The following is a 19,758-nucleotide window of genomic DNA, read 5'->3' as shown; positions in this document are numbered from 1 at the left end:
CTCTTGCCGCAGCTGTCACTTGGTCAGCTGGCACAAGTCTGCTAGGAGCTTAAGCCAACTTCTATGGCTTTGAGAAGAAGCTTTTTAACTGATGGACGAAAGCTAACTCAAAGAAGGCTAATCTACTTGCAGAAAGAAACTGGAAAGCTGAAAGGAAACGCAAACCCTAGCAAACCCTAATTTTACCAGCTAGCCCTACTGATGTAAGAAAGAGGATGCAAGCTACTGGAAGAGATGCCATTGACTTCTAGGAAGGTAAAATGCATGTATCTAAGCAATTTCTACAGTAACATCTGAAAAAAACATCTTTTGTATTTTTGAATAAGTTGTCAAAATTATCATGCATGTGCTTTGACTGTTTTGACTGTGCAGAGGTGGATTGGCGAGAGGAAATGCTGGAAAGAGGTTGGTAAGGTTAGAAGGGGGCCTAAGGGGTCCCTAACACCCTTCCAGAGAGTTTCATCGAGTTTGGCTATCAAGAAACCGCTTCTGTGAGCTTCTACAGGAAGTCTACAGGGGTTCTACAGGATGTTCTGTATTTTCTACAGGATGTTCAGAAATGGGGTTTTGGAGGGTGGATGGAGAGAGAAAGGTGGAGAGGTGAGTATGGAGGTAGGATAAGGGTGTGAGGAGGTCCAATACTTGGTGGATGGAGCTGAGAAGAGATGAGGATGGCTGGATTTGTTCAAGGAGGGGTGGAGCAATGTTGCACAAAAATATGGAAACTAGGTCAAGGTGTAGCAAATATGAGGCAAGAATCAGAGGTAGGGGATGGAGCAGATGGGATTGATGGAGTACGGGTAGTTGGAGAGGTGTTACAGGTACTCTGCAAGTTGCTTCTCTAATTGAACAAATAATGACTTGGAAAAACCGATGACCTAGCTACTTTATTCTAATCTGACCTAAGTAACAGCAAAAGAAATGAACAGAAGTTTATTTGCAATGAAATCACGTGAAATAGTTATGCAAACTGAGCAATCATGAATCTGAACGCTTAACCACAACTGGTATCAACTTCTGCAAACAAGAATCTAACACTAATGATTTCATGGTGAGGCAATGACAGTGTTTTTGTTGGCAGCAAGGTCACCTTTGTCCCAGCTCATGATCCCACTGAGGGAGACATGAGATCAGAGGTCCTTGATGGCCTTTTTCTGGATATCTTCCCTGTTAATAACCTATCAACTCAATCTAAACATAAAAAGCTTTTCTAATCATCAATAGTGACCTAGATAATCAGCAAGATTTTAATCTACTTAACAGAAATTATTTTGCAAAGACATACGGAGCAAATAACAGTACATAAAGGAAGCCTTGGCACTTGGGTTGGGCCCAACCCCAAGAGCTACAGGCTCTTAAAGAAAACTCAGAACTGATGCCAAGTAAAGCTGCTCTTCATTCCTCAAAAATAATCATGTCACAAGAAAGTTATACAGCAGTAGCTACAAAAACGAGCTGAGATAATGATAGCACTATAGTGCAAAACCCAACAGTTCCAAAAGTAAACTACGAAGGTTAAAGCCTTCCTATTTATGCCCTACGAGGGTCCTAGCAGCCCTCCTTAACTCAAGGAGCTCAGCTGTTCAAATTGCCAGTAAACAGTCACTCTTCACAAAGCTGCTCGGCTGCCTTTAGGATTCATTTTGGTGGCCTGATGAGCTCCGAGTTGAGGGTGGAGATTTCGAGGAAGGGCCATTTAATGCAAGAGACAACCTTCCTACGAATCCTCACGCTTGCTTCCTCACGTTTGGCTATCACCTGGCTCATAATTGCTTGGCTTTGTTCCAAAATTTGTCCAAAAAACCTGAAATAACCACGTATTAGCCTCCTTGGTAAAGTGACCACCCTTATTCGTTCAAATAACATAAACATACTCAAAAAACATGCATAATCTATGAAAAATGGTGGATTGATGAAGAACAGTAGGCAAAATGAGCCCAATAAGTTACCCATTTTTGGGGCTCATCATCACCCCCCTGCTAAATGGGTTGCTCATCCTCTAAGCAACTAATCTAGCTCGTCATCCTTTATAGCTTTGACCGCCTCCCTCACGTCCCAGGCCTCCGCGGTGATATCTTCTTCCCGGTCGTGGAATCCTACTTTCCTTTCCACTTCCTCCCACTGTCTATTTTCCTCCTCTTCCTTAACTCCTTCTAGCAATCCCAAAAGCAAGGGAGGACTGAATTTCAGGCCAATCCAATTGGCCTGCAGATTTTGCAACAACTGTTTGTAGAGAGGTACCCTTTCCAAGGCCTCCCTCATCCTGGTGGGAGAGTGGTATTCTCTTATCTTCAAGCTGTGAGGCAGTGTGTTCCACCACCTTGTGAAGGCATGAAGGCAGTTATCCCCCAACAGTCTCTCCATGTCCTCAAAGTGGGCAATAGCTTGAGCCTGTTGCTCAATGTATTCTGGTAAATCCTAAGGGCTATTAGCCAAGTGTTGGTGGGTGCTTATCACTGCTGAGGGGTCATCCGGCTCTGCTCTGATCATTAGTGGCTCACTGAGTTCTCTGCTCATAATACTGCGGACCTATGCTGCTCTCTTTTCCTCATGATTCATCCAAGAGGCCATGGCCATAAGTTGGACATCTCCTACCACAGTGTTGGGATCCCATGAATTCATGTTTGGAAGGGCTAAGTTGTGCAAATAAAACTCTACTAATTTAGCCTTGTCCTCTGAGGAGCTACTGTCACATAAAGCTACAAATTGATGATAATTTTGAAATGGAGTGATGCCCCTTTGGGCCAAGGTGTTAATCTGAAACTGCAACCACTGATCCTTAAGGTATAGGGCGTATGATTTGGCAGGCTACCTACACTGCAGAGCTTCCATCGCCCAGCTGGCCATGCAGGCCAGTTGGGCCTCCTTTTCTTGTACCTGTTGTTTTAGAGACTATATCTCCTGGCCTGCTTGCAATTCCTTCTCCTGTAGCTGTCTAGTTAGTGTCTCAATTTCAGCCTCCAACCTTTCTCTTCTCTGCTGCTCATCAGGGGTTTCTTTATCTATTGTGGGCTTCTCCTGTTGCTGTTGTTCTCCCAAGATGTGAGGCATGTCTTCCTTCTGCTGTCCTTGTAGCTGTAGCTGCTGTTTAAGCAGCTCGTTTTCTTCATGTAGCTTGGCCCACTGGCTGCTCTCCACATGCCGTACCATAGCTAATTCCTTTCTCGCCTCTTTGAGTTCTTCCTCCAGGGGACCTATATCTGCCACACCCTTGGACTTGGCAATTTTCATCCAAGTGTGGGTCCTCACTCTCTCTTCTTCTAGTGCAAGGAAAAGGGGCACTGTGAATTTTTGGGGAATGATCTTTCCGGCCTCTAAGAAGTTATAGTAGGAGCCCAAGCTAGGCTGGGGGCTAGGTTCCACAATGTTCTCCACCTTTTCTTCCTCCTGTGGTGATTTAGCTGCCTCTCCTTCTATTTCTTCGGTCTCCTTTAGCCTAGCCAGTGTTTCCTGTAGAACAGTCTCAGCATCCTATAGAGAGGTCTTTGTGTCCAGCATTTTCGTCCTTTCTCTCCAAGTGGATGTTTTCGGGCTTCCCCGTTCATAGGTGATGGATGTCTTTGAAGGTGACCTTTCCTTTTGTTCATCTGGGGTGTCCACAATCGTGATTGGCTCCTTTGACTGTCGCTGGGGTCTACCAGTTTTTATTCGCATGCTCCTTCTGGCCTTAAAATACATGGAAGGCTCCCTTTTTCGCTTCCATTTTTGCTTTGGAGATGTGCTTAGGGCAGCCAGCACTGCTGCCACCTCCCTGGCCAAAATCTCAGGTGATTTCTCCCTTTGTTGCTTCATTTCCAGGCTTCCTGTAGAAAGTCCTGTGTCGACTATTTTCATGCTTCCTGTAGAAACAGTTTTCATGCTTCCTGTAGAAACTGTTTCAATTGTTTCGGTCTGCTTAGCTGGATGTGTCTTTCCTTTTAATTTCTGTGTGGTTGCCTTGGTTGTGCCCTCCTTGGTTTGGACATTTTCAATCCTCTCTACTCTACTCTACAATCATTTCTCCCTTGGTGTTTGTGCCTTTGTTTCTGCCCACTTTGTCAGATAGTCGGTGCACACAATGATGTAAGACCTTTGCTTTGAAGGAGGGTTGATAGGACCCACAAAATCCATGCCCCACTTCTCAAATGGCTCAAAGATCACTTGAGGTTGGAGAGGCATTTCATCCCTTGGAGTTGGTTTCCCCATCCTCTCACATCGGTCACACTGGCTGATGTATCTTTTGACATCTTGGTGAAGAGTAGGCCAATAGTAGCCTGCCTGTAGAATTTTGAAGGCAGTCCTTTTTGCTACAAAGTGGCCTCCACAGGGCCCATCGTGACAGGTTAGGAGGATGTCAAGGACTTCCTCCTCCCTAACGCAATGCCTCAAGATCTGATCTGGGCCAAGTTTGAACAGGTTGCCCCCGATCCAAGTGAATGAGGCACTCTTTCTCACAATTCTGTTCTTCTCCTTTGAGGATAGATGCGGAGGGAACTGTGCTGAGACCAAGTAATTTGCTATATCAGCAAACCATGAAGAGAGTACTGAGATAGCAAACAGGTGTTCATCTGGCATCTGGTCATCCACTGTCCCTTCTTCACCTGCAGGCAAATCAAATCTAAACAAGAAGTCAGCAACAACATTTTCCTTACCTGGCTTGTCGAAAATAATCAAATCAAATTGCTGCAACAAAAGTAACCATCTAATGATACGAGCATCTACATCAAGCTTATTCATTAAATACCTAATTGCAGCATGATCAGTGCATACAAATGTTTGATGACTAGTGATGTAGTGTCTGAACTTGTTTAAGGAATGGACTACTGCTAGGAACTCTTTCTCGGTTACAGTATAGTTCATTTCTGCCTTGGATAGGTTCTGCTAACGAAGTATATGGCATATGGTAGTTTCTCCTCAACTTGTCCTAAGGCTTCCCCTATGGCTTTGTTCGAGGCATCAGTGTGGATGTGGAAAGGTAGGGCCCAGTTTGGACCTCTTAAGATCGGGGCGGACACCAGCTTATCTTTCAACTCATCCAGAGCGCCTTGACAGTCATCAGTCCATTTGAACTCAACATCTTTTCCTAAGAGGCCAAACAATGGTGAGGCTAGCTTACTAAAATCTTTAATGAATTGTCTATAATATCCTGCTAAGCCTAGGAAACTCCGAACGTCTCTCACCTTTTGAGGAGGTGGGACCACATGGATGATAGCAATCTTGTTAGGATCCACCTGTAATCCTTGCTGGGAAATTGTATGGACTAGCACAGTCCCTTCGGTCATCAGGAATTCGCATTTTTCGGGACTAAGGGACAGGTTCATCTCAATACACTTGGTTAAGACTTTTCCCAGGTTAGTCAATGCTTCTCGGAAGTTGGACCCATAAGGAGTAAAGTCATCCATATAGATTTCTACCGAGTCATGGACCAACTCAGAAAATATGCTCAATACTGCTCTCTGGAAAGTAGCAGGAGCATTGCATAGCCCAAAGGGAAGGACTCGGTAGGCAAAGGTACCCCATGGACAAGTGAAGGTGGTTTTATCTTGGTCCTCCGGGCTGATTTGGATCTGATTATACCCGCTGAACCCATCTAGGAAAGAGAAGAACTTCTTCCCTGCCAGTCCATCCAACACTTGATCTATGAAAGGCAAAGGGAAATGGTATTTCTTGGTGGCTTTGTTAAGTTCTCGGTAATCTACATAGATTCTCCACTTCCCATTCTTCTTGGGCACAAGCACTAGAGGTGAGACCCACTCACTGTCAGAGATGGGGTAGATGAGGGCCTCCCCTGGTGGTTTCTACTGTGCACAATGGTGTAGAGTAGACCTCATCCTCATCTCCCTCTTCCAACCAGAGTGGTAAGTCATGTTCTAGCAGAGGTTGGGCAGGAGGGTATAGGACTAGCTATTTGGACATAGGCCCATTCTTGATGGTCATGCTTCCAGCTCGACAACTGATGTAAGCATCCACAGTGGCTAACCAAGGCCTTCCCAAAATGAGGGGGTATCCAGTGAGCTTTGCCTTTGGCTGAAGGACCAAGAAGTCCGCAGGGTACTCCCAAGAGTCAACAAAGACCAAGACATCTTCCACAATCCCTTCGGGAGTCACGGTGGAGCGATCTGCTAACTGCAGGACTGTCGAGGTCTTCCTTAAGGAACTCTGAAGGTTGAGTTTGAGCATGGTGTCCCTGGTCATCACATTAATGGCAGCCCCTAGATCAATCAAGGTATGGGGGATTATGGTGCCATTGATGTGGACATCAACTATAGGACTCCCAGGGTCCAAATACTTTGGACAGATTACTTGCCCCAACATTAGATCGGACAGTTGTCCTATGACATTGATAGTCGAGGCATCTCTCTTTCGCCTGCCTGGGTGCCTGAAACACTTCTCCTTAATCAATTTGTTGTATATTGGTACATCTTTTATGGCCTGGAGAAGTGGTATTTTCACACACAACTGTTTAAGTTCTCCCAGAAGTTCAGTCTCCTCTGGGTTTGGTTGCGTGGTTACTGTTAGTCACTCAGGAAAGGGTGGAATGGCTTTGGGTTCACTTTCCTGTTTCTCTTCCTCATCCTCCAGGGGAGGAGGTTGGCGATCTGGAAGGACCTTCCCAGATCGCAGGTTGATCTCCTGGATCTCCACAGCATAGGTAGGGCATGTTGTCTCCCCAGTGTATACCTGCTGGGCCTGTCTGTTGTTGGGGTTCGAGTTCGGTTGAGCAAGCATCTGGGGTTGTCTTGGAGGAGCAGGAGGTAATGGTTGTGGTTGAGCTGGTGGTGGAGGCAGAATGGTGGGAGGAGAGTTGTATTGGGGCCTCCACCCCGGTTGAGGTGCATTCCACTGAGGTTGTGGCTGGACATGTGAGTGAAACGAATGAGCAGTGGGTTGAGTATGGTATTGAGATGGATAAGACCACGGAGGAGGTGCGGACCAGGAAGGATGAGCAGGGGGACCCCAAGAAGGTATGTGAGCAGATTGGTTGGGGCTATAATAAGCTTGGGATGTCCCTTGCATCCCCTGCTGGTAAGGTCTGGGCCCATGCGGCCTCCTTTGGTTGAGGAGGTAGAGAGGTTCAGTGGTTGCCTCAGTCCCTTGGTACATGGCTTTAAATCTGGGTAAGGTTGGGCATTGGTTTGTGGGGTGGTCTTCCTCACAAATGAAACATACCTCTACTGAGTGCAATGGACACTCGTTCTTAGGGTGCTTCCTCGTACATCTGGGACAGAAAATGGCCAAAGCCCTCTCAGCTTCCTCTTTCTTTTGTTGGATTCGGAAAGTATCAAGTTGCATGGCAATGGTCTGTCTCACCTCACTTTTGAGGTCTTCCATCTGATTAGCAAACTAATGCTTGGAGAAGGCAGTACCAGCTGAAAGCATATTCCCCCTACCTCTTTTCCAGGCTGCCCTAGAATGGTTTCTAAACACAATCTTTATGTCTTCATAAGGTAGTTGGTAGATGTCCCCTCCAGCTAGCAAATGGAGGGTATCTAGAAGGTCTTCAGGGACTCCTCGGAGCAGCACCAACTTTAGAGATTCAAGGTCAAGTGTGCACCTAGCCCATTTATAGCTAAGTTGGAACCTTTCCTCATAGTCTTCTAAGGACTCATCATTTCCCATGGTCATCCGGAAGATCTCTCCCTTTGTTTCCTTGGACCTACAGTAGTCCCGGTATTTGTTGTTAAAGGATTGCTGCATCTGAGCCCAAGTGGTGAAACTGTTTCCAGGTAACCCCATGAACCAGCGGAGTGCTGCATCCTTGAGGGTAGAAGGAAAGAGTTTCAACTTTTGCTCGTCCTCAGCATAGTCATAAGTTCAGTAAAGGACAGCAAACTCAAACAGGAAGGTATCAGGGTCTTCAGTGGTCAATCCATGGAAATGTGGTAAGGCTAAGGGACTTATGTTTTTCATCTTCATGTCCCCGTTGGTCTCTCGGATGGGGAAGGTACCTTCTATTCTCTCATCATCTTCTCTACCGTTTCTGTTTTCAGCCATGGTCTCAAAAGGAATGTTTTCTTGCTCTTCTTCTATTATAGGATCTTCGTATATCTCAGGAGGTTCACCTATAGGTTCTTCTGGGTCACTGCCACCAAAGAAGAGAGAAGGGTGACTCAGTGAAGTGGTGGGGGTGTTGGGTAGGAATTTTCTGGTATTATCTCTGTTCCTACGAGGCATGAAAAGATTTTTGGTTGCTTTTGCTTTTTTCTACTTGTACCTGCAAAACTGAAATAGATGGAATTGCAACTAACTAAAATCTATCTTGCGGAAATGAAAATGCGGAATTGAAATGAAAGCAGGAAAGGACTAATCTATTTTGCTGAAATCAAATTGCATGAATGAAATGCTAGACTGCGCTTGCAGAATTGAAATGCTATTCTACACTTGCAAAATTGAAATTGCGGAATTCAAAGGCTAATCTATGAAAGCAGGAAATGTCTAATTTACTTTTGCAGAAATGAAATTGTAGAATGGAACTGAAATAAACTACTTAGTAGAAAGTTGGAGTAGAAAAATAGAAGAAAAGCAGCAATCACAAATACTCTGACGCTTCCCCGGCAACGACGCCAAAAAGATGGTGGGCTCCAGTATTGCAGCAATAATGCTGCAACTCCTGGGACTCCCTTCTTTACTCTTATCAACCCGGTAGTTCGTAACAAACTTGGAAGCGACGGTGCTGTATGCACAAGTACTAGCTCTTGCCGCAGCTGTCACTTGGTCAGCTGGCACAAGTCCACTAGGAGCTTAAGCCAACTTTTATGAGCTCTGAGAAGAAGCTTTTTAACTAATGGATGAAAGCTAACTCAAAGAAGGCTAATCTACTTGCAGAAAGGAACTGGAAAGCTGAAAGGAAATGCAAACCCGAGCAAACCCTAATTTTACCAGCTAGCCCTACTGATGCAAGAAAGAGGATGCAAGCTACTGGAAGAGATGCCATTGACTTCTAGGAAGGTAAAATGCATGTATCTAAGCTATTTCTATAGTAACATCTGAAAGAAACATCTTTTTGTATTTTTGAATAAGTTGTCAGAATTATCATGCATGTGCTTTGACTGTTTTGACTGTGCAGAGGTGGATTGGCGAGAGGAAATGGTGGAAAGATGTTGGGAAGGCTAGAAGGGGGCCTAAGGGGTCCCTAGCACCCTTCCAGAGAGTTTCACCGAGTTTGGCTATCAAGAAACCACTTTCGTGAGCTTCTACACGAAGTCTGCAGGGGTTCTACAGGATGTTCTGTATTTTCTACAGGATGTTCAGAAATCGGGTTTTGGAGGGTGGATGGAGAGAGAAAGGTGGAGAGGTGAGTATGGAGGTAGGAAAATGGTTTGAGGAGGTCCAGTACTTGGTGGATGGAGCTGAGAAGAGATGAGGATGGCTGGATTTGTTCAAGGAGGAGTGGAGCAATGTTGCACAAAAATATGGAAACTAGGTCAAGGTGTAGCAAATATGAGGCAAGAATCAGAGGTAGGGGATGGAGCAGATGGGATTGATGGAGTACGGGTAGATGGAGAGGTGTTACAAGTGCTCTGCAAGTTTCTTCTCTAACTGAACAAACAATGACTTGGAAAAACCGATGACCTAGCTACTTTATTCTAATCTGGCCTAAGTAACAGCAAAAGAAATGAACAAAAGTTTATTTGCAATGAAATCACGTGAAATAGTTATGCAAACTAAGCAATCATGAATCTGAATGCTTAACCACAACTGGTATCAACTTCTGCAAATGAGAATCTAACACTAATGATTGCATGGTGAGGCAATGACAGTGTTTTTGTTGGCAGCAAGGTCACCCTTGTCCCAGATCATGATCCCACTGAGGGAGAGATGAGATCAGAGGTCCTTGATGGCCTTTTTCTAGATATCTTCCCTGTTAATAACCTATCAACTCAATCTGAACATAAAAAACTTTTCTAATCATCAACAGTGACCTAGATAATCAGCAAGATTTTAATCTACTTAACAGAAATTATTTTGCAAAGACATAAGAAGCAAATAACAGTACATAAAGGAAGCCTTGGCACTTGGGTTGGGCCCAACCCCAAGAGCTACAGGCTCCTAAAGAAAAGTCAGAACTGATGCCAAGTAAAGCTGCTCTTCATTCCTCAAAAATAATCATGTCACAAGAAATTTATACAGCAGTAGCTACAAAAACGAGCTGAGATAATGATAGCACTATAGTGCAAAACCCAACAGTTCCAAAAGTAAACTACGAAGGCTGAAGCCTTCCTATTTATGCCCTACGAGGGTCCTAGTAGCCCTCCTTAACTCAAGGGGCTCAGCTGTTCAAACTACCAGTAAACAGTCACTCTTCACAAAGCTGCTCGGCTGCCTTTAGGATTCGTTTTGGTGGCCTGCTGAGCTCCGAGTTGAGGGTGGAGATTTCGAGGAAGGGCCATTTAATGCAAGATACAACCTTCCTACGAATCCTCACCCTTGCTTCCTCATGCTTGGCTGTCACCTGGCTCATAATTGCTTGGCTTTGTTCCAAAATTTGTCCAAAGACCTGAAATAACCACGTATTAGCATCCTTGGTAAAGTGACCACCCTTATTCATTCAAATAACATAAACATACTCAAAAAACATGCATAATCTATGAAAAATGGTGGATTGATGAAGAACAGTAGGAAAAATGAGCCCAATAAGTTACCCATTTTTGGGGCTCATCAGGGATCACATGCAGCCATACCTCCAGGTAGGAGGTGGGGCGATATAGAGTGATCGTCCCAAGGAGGAGGGGCAGGATCCTTGAGGTACCCAGCCTCTTGGATGAGACCTTGCTATGGGAGCCCCGATGTGGAGTAGCAGGAACTGACTGATTGGGTAGAGACAGATGCGGATGGAGCGGCAGAGAGAGCGACAGTGTAGGGAATCCCAGGACAGCGCATAGCTAGCAGGCTGCAGCAATGCGAGAGGCACAAGTGTTTTTCACAGTGCTAGGTTGCACAGAGAAGTGTGCAATGGTGCAAGATGCATGGAGATGTTGTAGTAGCGTAGATGTCAGAGAGGGAGCACTTGTCAGCAGCAGGTAGAGCTTCAGCATCAGAGTATGTTCCTAGCCCAACAGAGTGGTCAGTTGGGAGTGTTTTTGTTCCAAGTGTTGTTGGAGCAAGTGGACTGGGCAAATGTGTTGCATGCAGAACATTCCAAAGTTGCAGGATAGGGGTTGCAGATAATCCATATCTTGTTGAGAGGGAGTGTTGAAAATGCAACAAGATGATGGATCTTAGTGAAAAGAAGTCGCCTTCACTAAGTGGGCCCGCAGGCTATTTTTGGCACAAAGTCTATATTTAGACATATGGATCATGGTCTATGAGTTGCAGGATGCTATTTGTGGATGATTGGTCATGTTGGTAAAAATAGATGGACTTCTATTTTTAGACATATGGGCGGAGTCTATTTTTAGACTGCCAGGCTAAAAATATAACAGTCGAATATTATTAGCTCTTAATAATATTTGGACTATAAACATTATCTTATCTTCTTGGAGCACTTCAGTTCGAGCTACGGATGTGGCACATGCAGCTGCCAGAAGGAAATATGTTTTTCTTATGGGTCAGTTGAGCTATTGCAAGATGGACTTCAGTTAGAACTCAAGTGATTGAGTTTGATGGAGTTGATTAAGGAGTTGATGGAGTTGTGTTTAGTTTGACTTGGTTGAACTAGTTGTATTTAGTCTAACTGTAGAATACACTAGTGATAAGTGATGTGAATTAATTTTTAATTAATTCACTAATTATTAACTCATAAAGCAACTAAAGAATACATCAGTTAACTCAGTGCATGGACAGTTCAGTGGAGACAGGTGTTAGAGGTGAGTGAAAGGGCAAGACAGCTATCAGTTGTGACTATAGTTGTGCATGAGATTTGCACAATCAATGGATTGATTATTGCCAATGAGGATTGCGTGGTTCAGAAAAGGGAAATACGAGTTTGGATCAGCCAATCTCATCCATTCTCATGCAGGATTGCGCAGTGGAGGCAGGCAAGCAGTGGAGGAGATTTGAACCTATGATTGATTCAGATCTGAGCTAGTTTTGTGTGTAACAGGTGGAGATAGTACTGAGTACTTGTGAGGAGTATTGTACTATGTATTGTTACATGTTCTCAATCATTATAATATACATATAGTTGGGGGTTTTCAGCTGTATGCTTTCCCCGTGTTGCATACTGTGTTAATGTGCGCATGCGATTGATGTTTCATTGTTTTTAATTCCGCAAAATTGATGATCAACGTAGAGGAGGTTATGTATTATGCATGCATTCCGCAATAGTGTATAATCAGGATAATCTCTATGAATAAGTGTCATATTATTCAAAATTTCTACATACTTTGCGTGTTAGCCTTGAAATAACCAATAGATCCTAGATTGATAATTAATGTGGGAAAGGGTTGAATAGTTTTATTCACACTTAGACACCAACAATCATCCACATGGAGTTTTGTAAAACCATCCTCTTTCGCATGTCAAATTCATGTCTACAACACAAAGAATTCAACAACATTGTTTCTATTGATCCTGCAACTATTAGCATGTAGGAATAAATCCTGACCTCTATTATCTTGAAATATCCCTCCATATCTTGTCTGGCCTAGGTTTCCTTTCTAGGTGTTATGTAACCAACTCACAAAATAGAAGAAAAGATAGATCAATGACTTCAAATTAGCCTCTTCGAGGGGGAAACCTCCTTTACATTACACAAATGAACAATTCTTGGATGATACAAATGAAAAAACCTCCTTTCTATATATAGGATTTTAAGTGGTCACAATACAATCAAAGCCGACATAACAATAATAATATAACGGCACAACAATAACAATAGTGGGCTTCTATGGGGCACATAATAACAATATGGGGACAACAGGGGCACAAAAATAACAATAAGGGCTACAATGACAATAGTAATGTGGGAATCACTAGTATTATAGGGACCTAACATGTCCCTCTCCTTCAAAAAAGTGTTGTCCTCAACGCTTGAGTAGTTCTGGATGCTTAGTATAAAATTTTCACCCTCCCATGTGGAATCTTCAGTGGGTAAGTTCTTCCACTTGATGAGGTACTTCGAAATTGATCGATTCTGTAGATGTCGAGTTCTTGTTTCTGTGACTCCTTCAAGTTCCAATATGATTTTTCCTTCCTCATCAAGTTATAGATATATTCTTTAAGCATAAAACATGGAAAACTGGGTGCATTTGGGAAGCTGCAGGAAGCTCAAATTTGTATGCCATAGTACCAATCTATTGCAACACCTTGTATGGACCATAATACCTTGTTGATAATTTATTATCCTTCTTAGATTGCTTGAGTGACATTTTTTTATATGGTTGTAGCCATAGGAATACCCAGTCACCTACATCAAAACTTCTTTCACTGCGATGTTGATCTGCCTGTTGTTTCATTATATTCTGCACCAAAGTGAGGTTATCCTTTAAGAGTTAGAGAACTTGTTGTTGATGCTTGATGTGATCTTCCACTACTTGAACCTTAGAATTTTCTCTTAAATATGATGTGATGGACAGTGGATGATATCCATAAAGTGCCATAAATGGGGTCATTTTTGCTACAGTATGGAAGGAAGTGTTATACCACCATTCAGCCAGAGGCAACCATTTGACCCATTGTGTATGTTTATCAGATACAAAGCAATGAAGAAATCCTTCCAAAACTTTATTTACTATCTCAGTCTTCCCATCAGATTAAGGATGATAAGATGAGCTATGAGCTAACTAAGTACCAAGACAAGAAAATAATTATGTCCAAAAATTTCCAGTGAAAATGGGATCTCTATCACTTACAATAATATTTGGGTTTCCATGTAACCTTTGAATTGTTTCATAAATGCAGTAGAAACTTTACTAGCTTTAAATAGATGCGATAATGCACAAAAGTGTGCATACTTGGTGAGTCTATCAACTACCACCTTGATGACACTCTTTCCTTCGGACTTGGGTAAACCTGTGATAAAATCCATTGAAACTTCGTCCCAATGTTGGCTTGGAATGGATAAAGGTTGTAATAGACCTGGGGTCTTAATTGTTTCAACTTTATTTTGTTGGCAAACCAAACATTCTGCCACAAAATTTTGAATATCCGATTTAAGGCCATCCCAAAAAAATTCCTTCTTAACCTTGTGGTAACCTTTTAAAAATCCTAAGTGCCCTCCTAAGGGAGAGGTGTGCAATTCCATAAGAATCTTTTGTTTGAGTTGGGAATTCTTACATAGGTATAAGCGATCTTTGTACCATAACAAATCATTTTTCCAGCTAAATGTATTAGATGCACTGGGATATTTTGTGGCTTTTGAATTAGTTTTCACACTTCTTTGTCATTTTTCCATTCATCCCTTACTTCTTTTATCCAATCTAGTTGGATAATAGAAATGGCGCAAAGCAATGCTTCCACATCCTCCTCCTTTGTTGAGAGTGCATCTGCCACAAAATTTATCTTCCCTTTTTTGTAGGTGATTTCAAAGTCATAACCCAACATCTTTGTGACCCATTTTTGATGCTCTTATGAGGATAATATTTGTTCTAAAAAGTATTTAAGGCTATTATGATTAGTTTTTACCTTCAATTGTCTTCCCATTAGGTAGGGTTGCCATTTCTTAAATGCATGTAGTATTGCCAACATTTCCTTATCATAAGTAGCTTTGTGTAAATACTTTCCTTTGATTGGATGACTTTCAAAAGCAATGGGTCTTTCCTCTTGCATTAAAACAACACCAATTCCATTTCTTGAGGCATCGCATTCCACAATAAAGGTTTTTGTGAAGTCTGGCTTAACTAAGACCGGTGCTTGGCATATTGCCTCTTTAAGATGTTCAAAGGCCTTCGTTGCTTCTCGAGTCCATGAAAATGCATCTTTCTTCAATAATGTTATTAAAGGTGCTGCTATTATACCATAATTCTTAACAAACTTGCGATAATACCCTGTCAACCTGATAAATCCTCGCAAATGCTTTATGGATGTGTGGATTTTCCATTCCTTAATGGATTTAATTTTGCTAGGGTCTACCTTCACACCTTCATGAGATACAATATGACCTAGATATTCTACCTCTTGTACTCCAAAAAAACATTTGTAGTTTTTTGCATATAATTTTTTCTCCTCCAATAATTTGAGAACCATGTCAACATGTTGAACATGATCCTTCCACGACTTGTTGTAGATTAATATATCATCAAAAAATACTAACACAAATTTTCTAAGGAAGGGTTTGAAAATGGAATTCATCAAACCTTGAAATGTAGAAGGTTCATTGGTAAGGCCAAAAGGCATGACCAAAAATTCATAATGGCCCTCATGATTTCTAAATGTTGTTTTCGAAATGTCTTCAGTCTTCATTCTAATTTGAGGATATCCTGAATGAAGATCCAACTTGGTGAAGTAAATTGATCCATGCAGTTCATCCAATAATTCATCAATGACAGGAATGGGAAATTTATCTTTAATAGCGAGCTTGTTGAGCTCCCTATAATCCAGACACATGCACGATGACCCATCCTTCTTCTACACCAATATCACTGGAGCAAAGAAAGAACTTTAACTAGGCTGAATTATACCAGCCTCTAGCATTTCTGCAACCATACGTTCAATTTCACTCTTTTGGGCATATGGATATCTGTAAGGCTTGATGTTTGGAGGAACCCTTCCTAGAATCAAATGAATATCATGATCATGATCACGAATAGGCGGGAGGCCTTTGGTAGTCTCAAATACCTTGGAATGATTGTCCAAGGCTTTTTGGAGATTTGGAGAAATAGATGATTTCGATGTGGGAACCTCTAGTGAACATAATTTTTCAATTATGCCTTGTTTTTCTTTCTTTAGAAGCTTTGTCATTCCATTAGAGTTGATTATCTTTCCCAGTTTCCCTACAATACCCTTTAATTCAACTTCCTTTCTTTCCGAAAAAAATTCATGAAAAGTTCTTGAAAATTAAAAGATATTGTACCCAAGGATTGTAGCCATTGGACTTCTAGTACAACATCAACACCACCCATTGGAATGGAAAGCATTGGGCTATTCAATACATATTCTCTCATGGATAGCTTGATATTATGGCACTTCCCAGATAAATTTATGGTTCCTCCACTTACAACCATCACTTGACACTCTGGTGCTAGATAGAGGAAGAAATTCAATTCCTTGGCTATCTTACAATGAATAAAATTATGGGTACTGCCAAATCAATCAACAATTACCTTTTTCTTCTTGATATGTCCTTCTATCTTGATAGTTTGAGGAGTGTTAATTCCAGCCAATGCATTACAAGATATCGTTGGATTCATTTCTTCTTTCTCTAGGGTTTGTTCCTGGTGTATATCCTCTTCTTTTGACGTTTCTTGTTCCTTTTCTTCGTCCTCTTCACAATCTATGTAAAATAATTTATTCTCAACACGCTTATGACCTTTAGTGTATTTGCTATCACAGCTATAACAAAGCCCTTTTTCTCTTTTTTCTTCCAATTGTTGTGGTGTCAACCTTGTAGGTTGTGGAAGGTTAGTGGTAACAACACTTCCATCTTTATAGTTGTGAGTGGTAGGCTTCCTTATTTCCATAATTTTTCTTTCCATTTTTCTTGCTAACCTGAATGCCTTCTCCAATGAATCAGGTTCCCAAAGCTAAACCTCATGTTGGATTTTATCCTTTAAATTCCCTATGAACACATCAATCCTATGCTCCTCTGGAATATCTTTTACCCTTATATTCACTTTTTGGAAGTCCTCAATGTGCTCCATCATTGAACCCCTTTGTCTGATATTTATCAATTGGCTAAAAAAGATGTTGTTTTTTGTATCCTCATAATGTCGTATCATTTCTTCCGTAAAAATTTCCCAAGTGACAAGTTGTTTACGTGGGAAAAGCCATCGATGCCATGCAAACTGATTTTGTTCCAAATATAAAGTTGCAATGCGTACCTTTTGTGTGTTTTGCACATTATGGAGATCGAAATATTGCTCCATCTCAAGTATCCACGTTGCGGGATCCTTTCCATCAAACTTCCTCATATTGAGCTTTGGAACATGGTGGGTCTTCAATCTAATGTTAGAGTCTATGAAATCATGATTAACATTTATTTTGTTCTCATCATGAGTTTCCTTTACTACCCTTTCGCCATTAGTAAGCATTTCTTGTATTAAATTTGTCAAATTTGTCTTCAAATCTTCCATGTTTCCTTTAATTTTCTCTTCTACCCCATCCATCTTAGCTTACACGCCTTTCTTTAAACCATCCATCTTAGCTTCCATGTCTTTCTTTAAAATATCCATCTTAGCTTCCATTCCATCCATCATAGCTTCCACGCATTTCTTTAAACTTTCAATCTTAGCTTCCATTACTTTTTGTGAGAGTGAATTTTGTTGCACTTGGTCTCGTAATTTTGACATATCATGTTGCATTTCTTCCTCTTCTTCACGAGTCATGCTTGAGATTTCAGGTTTCTTACTAGGTGTTTCCATTTTCTTTCTTTGGGGCATCAATTAATGATAATAATGCTTCACTATGCCCTTTGAATTCCTTCAAACTAATTCTTCAAACCAAAATTATGCAAAAGTTTTAAAAAACTACACACCTTTTTTTACTTTGTAGGAGCTTAATATTGAATCTGTTGTATCTCAGTAATTTAGGATCTCCAAAGTCTCAAATTATGTTCTATGGTATCCCTCTTAGTCCTCTTTCCACCCCCGCAAGTCTGAGCAAGATTGAATTCTCCAAGGAAGAGTTATGCCAAATCTCCCATGATGACCTGATTATAGACTGGTTCAGTAGAGTGAACTTGTACGAAGTTCCACGTGTCATTGTTTCGACCTTAGGACCTGAACCTAATACACAGAAAATTAGAAGCTATCCTCTTTCTGCAATGTTTTACAAAATTTCAATCTGATTCTCAAAGAGAAAGTTATGACGATTTTCCCGAGGTCACCTTTTTGAGATATAATTCGGGAGCGTGCAAAAACCCTAACTTCCTTGGATCCTATCTCTGAAAATAAAGCGATAAAAGATCTAAAATTTGGACCAGAGGTTTATCAAGATTTCAGCTCAAATGGGTTTTACTTTCAGCTTCTGAAACGTCATAGAAACAAGTTATAGCGAAAATTCCACGATGACCTGTTTGGAGCAGTGAAACCCTAGAATCCAAAGCTTTGGTACCAAATCTATTATAACCAGCTCACAAAATAGAAGAAAAGATAGATCAACAACTTAAAAATCAGCCTCTTCGAGGGGGAAACCTCCTTTACATTACACAAATGAATAATTTTTGGATGATACAACTGACAAAATTCCTTTCCATATGTAGGAGTCTAAGGGGTCACAATATAATCAAAGTCGGCATAATAATAATGATATAAGGGCACAACAATAACAATAGTGGGCTTCTATGGGGCATAATAATAACAATATGGGGACAATAGGGGCACAACAATAACAATAAGGGATACAATGACAATAGTAATGGGGGAATCACTAGTATTATAGGGAACTAACACTAGGCATCATCAAAGTTGAGTTTTATGAAGCCAGTTGGGGGAGTTGTATATGTTAATGGGGATATCCACCCTCCGTGTGAGATATGGGGAGATATTTTTTGTTCCATTGATGGAGAAAGCTCACATTTTTTAAGAATCCTTTCCACATGATGTGTTTCTTCCCAATATTCCCGTGTATGTGATGTGGATAAAATGGTTTCTTTAATGCTTTTCTTGATTATATGTTCAACCTCATTGTCATGAGATTCTAGTTGTTTGAAGATCCATGTGTTCCTTTCTTTCCATGTTAACCATAGGAGGAATACTGGTATTAGATTCAAATCTTTGTTGAGTATAGGGCTATGAAAGATTCCCTATCTCCATTAGTCAATTGTATCTGAAAGGGTGTTATAATTTCAATCTGAATACTCAAACATGAGTAGGATTTGTTCTCATAACTTCTTGGATTAGGAGCATGTATTAAGGAGATGCTCAAAGTATTGCTCTTGATTATTTCATAAGGAGACAATTGATGGACCAGTGAAGAGAATTTTCCTAATTTAATCCCATGAGAGAACCCTTGTTGTAGTGACCAACCACATGAAATGAGCAACTTTTGACCAATTTCCTTGCCTCCACATTTTCCCTACATATATATTTTTAGGTAGATATTTATGGTCAGTTAACAGGGCATAAGATTCTTTTATTGTAACAATACCTTTTGTTTGATATCCCCAACATAGCTTGCTTGGGCCTTGAACAATTGGGATTTTGTAGTCCTTGGTCAACATTGGTCCAAGCCGTTGTGGTCAGATGATCTAGTCAATATTCTATTGTCTTCCAACTTATCTAATCTATACAGTTAGTAGTCAGCTTTGAAAAAATTGACATTGTGATGCATTGTTTTGTTGAAGTGCATTTCCCTAATTCTTGGAGCTCTTCTTAGTCCAACAAACCAGGGGATTGTTTCCATGCATCTCTCCAAAATAGATTCATTCGTCCCTCCCTTAGTTCCCATAATGTATGGTCTTGGACTAAACATTTTATTTCTATTTCCAAGTTCCATATTAATGATCCTTAAGGGAATTCTATGTTTCATAGCTTAGCCAATTGGGAGGTTTGGTTGCTATATTTTCTATTCCAAATATGTTTCCATAATTCCTAGCCATCTTAAATCCATCTCCCCCATATTTTCACTCCCATTACCCTGTTAAGTGTTTTAGGGTCTCTAATTCCCAATGCTCCTACTATTTTCACTTCTTTTCATTAGTAGTCCAACTCCAAAGGAAATATCGATATAGATTCTTGATGA

Source organism: Pinus tabuliformis, chromosome 1_1 (genome assembly GCF_031772625.1).
Source record: "Pinus tabuliformis cultivar Carrire ecotype Pingquan chromosome 1_1, CPIR1, whole genome shotgun sequence".
NCBI classification, from domain to species: domain Eukaryota; kingdom Viridiplantae; phylum Streptophyta; class Pinopsida; order Pinales; family Pinaceae; genus Pinus; species Pinus tabuliformis.
Note: the sequence above shows the minus strand (reverse complement) of the source record.